Source organism: Nicotiana tomentosiformis, chromosome 6 (assembly GCF_000390325.3).
Source record: "Nicotiana tomentosiformis chromosome 6, ASM39032v3, whole genome shotgun sequence".
Taxonomy (NCBI): domain Eukaryota; kingdom Viridiplantae; phylum Streptophyta; class Magnoliopsida; order Solanales; family Solanaceae; genus Nicotiana; species Nicotiana tomentosiformis.
The window spans coordinates 8,046,317-8,053,287 of NC_090817.1; the positions used below are offsets into that span (position 1 = coordinate 8,046,317).

Below are 6,971 nucleotides of genomic sequence, written 5' to 3' on the forward strand. Positions count from 1 at the left end.
TAAAAGCTTGACCAAACACTAATTGTTGTTCAAAGGTATTTTTCAAATTGATTAGCCAAACACAAACTAATTTTCACCAAAAGTACTTTTTAAAAAAGCATTTTTATAAAAAACACTTCTCAAAATAAATAAATTTTAAAAGCTTAGCTAAACATGTTATTAGTCATTTTGTTAAGTTCTTTCGATATTTCTCAATAATTTTTTTATTTTATCAATTATTTTAACTTGTTGAAACTGAAACAAATTAACGACTAAAATAAGCTCGTAACTTATAAGATGTAATTAGTGGAGCTAGAGAAGAGAACGTCCCTTGCAATATCAAAAACTGTACATATTTAAGACGAAAAAAAAGAGAAAAAAGAGGAGACCATATACTCTTCCATTTATCCACTCAAACATATCGAAAAAGTACATTAATATTCTAAGTAGATTCAACTGATTTGGGAGATATATTATTTTGCTTATTAACAGGCATGGATTTTGATCTCTTGAACCATTCACTTGCTGTGTTACCAGAAGATGGGGTACGGTGATACCTGCACCTGATATATTAAAACATTCAATGTATTTCATATTAGAAATTTCATAAGGGGAAAAGGAAAAATATTATATAAAAAAAAAACAGAAGAAAGCTCGTGACGTGATATTATTACTGTCTCAAAATAATTACTCCCTCAATTTCATTTTATAAAATCCTTATTTCACTAGATACGAAATTTTAAAGAAAATGATTGTTTTAAAAGCTTGTGGTTTTAACTTTTAAACGTGACTTAATATATTTGTGTGGTTATAAGATTTTTAACTACTAAAAAAATATGAATTAGATACGGACATATTCTGCAGCTAAACAAAAAGATCCATCGATAATCCTATTTAATGATAGATTATCTCTCCCTCCGTTTCAATTTAAATAAAATAGTTTGACTCGGCACATAGTTTAAGAAAAAAAAAAGAATTTTAAAACTTGTGATCTTAAAAGTTTAAGGGGTAAAAATTTTATGAGGTCATGACATTTGTATGGCTATAAAAACTTTTCATTAAGAGTAAAATAAGTAAAAGGAAATTACATCATCTAATTTGAAACGGAGGGAGTAAGAAATTCTGTTAGTACGGGCGATTTAGAAATATATTAGCGCCGAAGTTCATAACTATATCAAATTTTTTGTAGTGTTTAGAATTTGTGATTGTTAAATATGTCATAACACTTAAAAAACAGTAAGTTATTAAAAGTAAAATGAGAAATTTAATTTAAACAGAAATAAAATACTATTCTATTTTAAACAAACTAAAAAGAAAATAACGTCAACAAACAATACCTGAAAGATCCTCTATGAGTCGTCGGCGAGCACAGGCACTGGCCTTTCGGCGAGTTTGTCGGCAATGAATCGCCGTTGGCGCAGTTATCTGTAGTGGAGACGGTGATACTCTTATGGGAAGCCATAGGAAAAAAGAAGAAGAAGAAGAAGAGGAGGAGAAAATTAAAAGGTTCTTTGGTTGAAGAAAGACAGATGTCAAGAGTTCAGTATTTATAGGACAATAATTGGAGATTTATCCTCAAGCAAGTGTGATTATGTGAGGCAGGAAAGTAATCAGCATTATCAAGTAATGTTTGACTTAAAACAATAATAACATACACAATTTAATTTGACGAGTGAGGTATGGGAAGGCTACATAATATCTATATAGACCTTGTCTATCTTGTAAATAGAGGCAAAGCTATATGTGATTAAGGATGGTCAATTATATATTTTTTTTTGAAAAATTATATTGTGTATAAGGTAAAATATTAGTATTTATTATTGAGAAAAAAATAGGCTTTGAACACCTTTGCATAGCCCACTGATAAAGTGTGTTCAAATTTTGAACATCCTTAATAAATTTTTTAATTTCGCTACTACTTGTAAAGATAGAAAGATTTTTTTTGATATATCGTCGGCTCAAGAAAAACGTAACTACAACAGTTTACAAATCATGAGTAGCTATCAATATTTATTCTTAGACCACTTGATACTGTATAAAAGTTAGGCACTTCATTTAATTTTTGTATATTTTTTCTTTTTCCTTTTCCATACGAGTACGATTTTATTTTCTTTCTTCACTTTTTTGTCATCACTAGTTTTTAGACTAAAAATCAAAATAAGTGAAACATGCCGTCCCCACTTTCAGATACTTTGAATATAATAGTACAAGGCATGGAATCAATCATTACAAACGTTTCCTACTGGTATTATTTTTTTCAGGTTTCGTTTTTGGCATGGAATTTTAAGTTTACATAGGTTTGTATCTCCATCATTATTTGATTTGAAAGAAATGGTGTAGCATAATTATTTCAAAAGAAGAAAATAGTCCTATAAAAATCTATACTGTTTATATATTATCATTCTCTTAGGTTTTAATATTTCATGTAAATAAACTAGTTTATAATTTAAAATATATTTGTAATGAGTCCTAAAAAGCGCCAATGATTTCGCTTGTTATTTGAAAATCAAGCCAATGAACTGGATTTGGATGCACTTTGAAGTTTAAATTTTTTATTTTGACAAATACTTAATTCGATATGGTATAGGAACAATTGGGTTTGAAATCTTAAAATAATCTCGCTTGTTACAAAACATCCTCGTGACACAAATTTAAAATAAATAAATAAATGTATTTTCTGTATAACCGTGAGATAATTACAAAAATGCAACATATTCAAGCTGGCTAACCCGGTCCCTGAAATTAGTAAGGAAAAGTTACATATTTGTCTGTTCGACCAAAAAAATATTTATATTTGCTGTCAAATATATATATATATATATATATATATATATATATATATATATATATATATATATTATTTACTAATATATAAAAAATTATACATTTTACCGGCTATTATTTTTGGTGCGATTATACTACATAATTTTTCAAGAGAAATTTTCGGAAATCACTATTGTTTAGTGATTATTAACTTCCTATAGTTATCATATACATAATTACTTCCTATAACTACTATTCAGTTATTACGGTAGTGTATTCGAGCTGCTGTATTCATGAATACAACAACAAAAAGCGCCTAAAAATCAGGGTAGTCCAGTTGTACGCGCATGTATTCACATGTATTCGCGCCATGTATTCATGAATACAACAGCAAAAAACGCCTAAAATCAGGTAGTCTAGTTGTACGCGCATGTATTCACATGTATTCGCGCTACTGTATTCATGAATACATCATCAAAAAGCGCCTAAAATCAGAGCAGTTCAACTGTACGTGCATATATTCACATGTATTAGCGCCATGTATTCATGAATACAGTAACAACAATCATATTAAAAATAGGTATGTCCAGCTGTCTAAGAGAGAGGAAAAAACATAAATAGCGTATTTCATGCCTCAATGGTAGTATATATTATAAATACTTATTATGCTATAAAATATAAAAGGTAACTATAGAAAATAATATTTTAAATAATTTTGGTTTATAATAAATAGGGTGTATACCTTTACTATAGGAGGTAAAATTTATATTTTTCAATTAGTAAATCAGAGGAATTGACAAATGGCAGAGGGTCCTTATCTGGACCATTTCCTGCCTGGTCGTGACATTTTTGGTTATGGGCTCTATTTTCAATGAAGAATATGGACGATTGGGCCACAGGCCCATACTCATCTACTGTTGCCACGTCCTGCAACTCTGGTACTCCGAAAAAGTAAAGACAATTTAATGTTCTTATCCAAATCAATCTACTAAGCTTATCCTCGCAAAACCAAGGAAACATTATGTTCAATTCATATTTTCGTTATCATTATATGATATATCTATATTGTACAGGCGTTACTAATGTGGAAGTTACACATTTGACTGTTCCATAAAAAATTATTACGTGCTAGTTAAATATATAAAAAATAAATATAAATACGTATATTATATATATCTTATAAATTAATATATAAAAATATATGCTTTGCCTAATGCCTCTGTACTTCACACAAGGTAAGGTAAGATTGCGTACATCTTATTCTCCGAAGACCTCATATGTGAGATCATGTTATAAATAAAATTGTATTTAAGGTGAATGTCTATATTTTAGAGAGGTTTTAGGGTTTGTTACTTTGTGACTAAGTCACCTTTTCCCTATAAATAGAGGGGTCCTATTCCATTGTAATTCATCCCAAATCGATATATAAGAATTCTCTCTCTTCTTTTCTCTGCACTACTCTTCTTCTTCTTTTATTGTTTTATAACACGTTATCAGCACGAAACTCCAACCAATTGAGTAAAGGCTTTGGGATACGTGCATGGTGCTCAACTTAAACATAATATCGAGCATAATGATTGTCAATTGTTCCATGAACTTTCTTCCGAAATAAATTCTGGATTTAAGGTAAGTATTTTACGTTATTTTTCTGTTTTAATTTCTTGAAATTCTATAATTTGATTTTAAATACAAGTAAAGACAATAAATTTTGATTATAACTCTAATAGAGTTTGTAAGAAATTATAACCACCCGAAGTGGTAAAATTTCTATGCCTTGCCATGATCAAATTCATGTATGATTGTGGGCACAAGAAGTGAAAACACGTCCCATTGAATTTGCTTCATTCTTATTCCCTTAAGAGAATATGGTAGCAGTATCTGATAAGACTGAAAGAAGACAAAATTATTACCATGAAGGTATCACTGGATGTAGACGTGGAAATAGACGAAATTATAATCATCATCATTGTGGTAATGAGAACAATAAGGATTCTCAAAATAATCTTTCACTCTGTGAAATTAATGTTTGTCATCGATTTGACATGAGATTTCGTAAAGCACATATAGATGACTATGGTCTATTCATGATGTGAATGTGATAACATGTGATTTATGAATACGTATTGATTCTTGAAAGAATATGAACGTGCTAGTGGTAATGAATATGCCACGCTCACTCTTAGAAAAAGTTTGAGATGAAATAAGAAAATAATTTCATTATTATAGCATGATGGCCATTGATCACGTACCTATTGTGAGTATGTTGCCAAAATATTATGGCAATGTGATTATTACTGGGCAAAAGTAATGGAAGCAACATATGTTGCCTATAATGATTTTGACTATGACCATAATGGTATAACTTTCTCTTTGAAAGATATATATACCATATGGATGTTGATGAATATGTGGTAGTACAAAATTAATTGAGAGCTCTGGAACAACCAATTATTACTATTTTGAAGAAATAAAATTGATTATCAATAAGGTATTGTGTCGTAGTAAGTCTCAACGAAGCATATTTAGTTTCTAAAGTATTCGCGAAAGCGGTTGGTTATATTGAGACCAAAAATAAAGAAAAGATTTAATATCTTCTATTACTACAACTTGTAGTAGGGTAATATGTATGTGAAAAGTTACATGCTTTATTCTCCGGTTTGTACTACACAAATAAAAGAATGCCACAATAAAGTAGAAGTTTATTGATATAAAAACTGATATCATAATAAACTTAGTGTTTATTGATAATTTCACACGTCATGGTATAAACCTATAGTTTATCAATATTAATAAATTATTCAGTTGGCATAATTGATTTAGCCATATCAATTTAAGTATGGTGTGAAAAAATAAAAGAGAATTCACATGATAAATATTACATAACTAGAAAGTTCTTTACGAATTCTCTGATGTTGCTTGTTATAATTAATTAATAGACCAACTAAAACTGGGGTTGAATCCCATAAATGCTAGAAATATCAAAGGTGAATGGCCCCATTTACCTGCCATGTATACCACATAAGATGTATCTATGAGATGGTTACATGTGCGATTTTTATTAACCTGAAACTTGGTATTTGCAAGGTAACTTGCTCAATAATTTAATTTAGAGCATAATTTTCATATTATCTATTCAAGACAGTTCATCTTGATAAGTTGGTTTACATCACAGTTGGTTTAGCAAAATAATTTATTGATTGTCACCATTTAATAGCTAAAATATTGCTTATGAGAACAAAGTTATCTATATCAGTTTGGTATAGGTTATATACGAAAGTATATTACATTCTCCTCTCACAAGTAGTTCAGGGACAGTAACCAAATAATTCCAACTTATTATTATTATTATTGATGTGCGGTGTTATTTTGATTAACACCATAACGCACAAAGGTGGATTTTTAAAGTTGAGGAAGCAAGTTAGTTTTTCTAACATGAGGGGAAGAAATGATAAACAATTGAGAAAAAGTTACATGGAATGAAATATCATTTCTACATCTAGATCCTCGAATAAGATAATATGAACTCGAAGTTCATAAAAAGATAATTCATATGCAATATATTGCAAAGCATGCCAGACGCTTTTGCATACCCAAAGAACGTAACTATATTCTCATTACAAATACTCCTATTAGAATAAGTCCTAGAAGGACAAAGTCTATGGTATGCTTAAAGTGTATAGACAAATTGGTTTCAAATAAAACTGTTGATAAAAAAGAGGAGCAAATGATCAAAATAGTCATAATATGGAGGCAAATGATCTAGAAGATCACGTGATATAACACTTCATAAACCTCAGGAGAGGTTCAGGTACCTAAAATGAATGAAGAGATCTCTATATTATGTCTTTATGGAAAAAAGGAGGTATTGGTAATACGGAGGCAAATGATCGTAGATGTTCGTCGACTACATCTACGATAACACTAAATATATATGAGAATCTTAAGTGTGGAGAAACAATTCAAGTAGAATTAGTTTTATATGAAATTCATGTAGTTTTGGACCTGCAGTTCAAATACTTGAAAGTATAAATTTAGCAGAGTGTGCAATCACTTTTATCTATCTTTTATGTCTAGCATGACATGAAAATTTAATATGCACCTAAAGTCTATTTATATGGCTTATATGACTTAACTTATATGACAATCCCTGAATGATTTAAATCGATTAAAGCATATACAATTCTTGGTCCTGAAGTACCACATCCTAAGTACATTTTGTGCACATATGC

The 6,971-nt window shown here is 29.6% G+C and overlaps 1 long non-coding RNA gene across 1 annotated transcript; it reads right to left on the reverse strand.

The window, feature by feature from the left end:
- Window positions 1–286: 286 nt before the first annotated feature.
- On the reverse strand, window positions 287–1,653 carry LOC138893266 (uncharacterized). Its single transcript, XR_011408328.1, has 2 exons — window positions 1,317–1,653; window positions 287–542 (listed from the first exon to the last, which is right to left on the reverse strand). It is a non-coding gene; the product is annotated as an uncharacterized lncRNA (long non-coding RNA).
- Window positions 1,654–6,971: the final 5,318 nt, after the last annotated feature.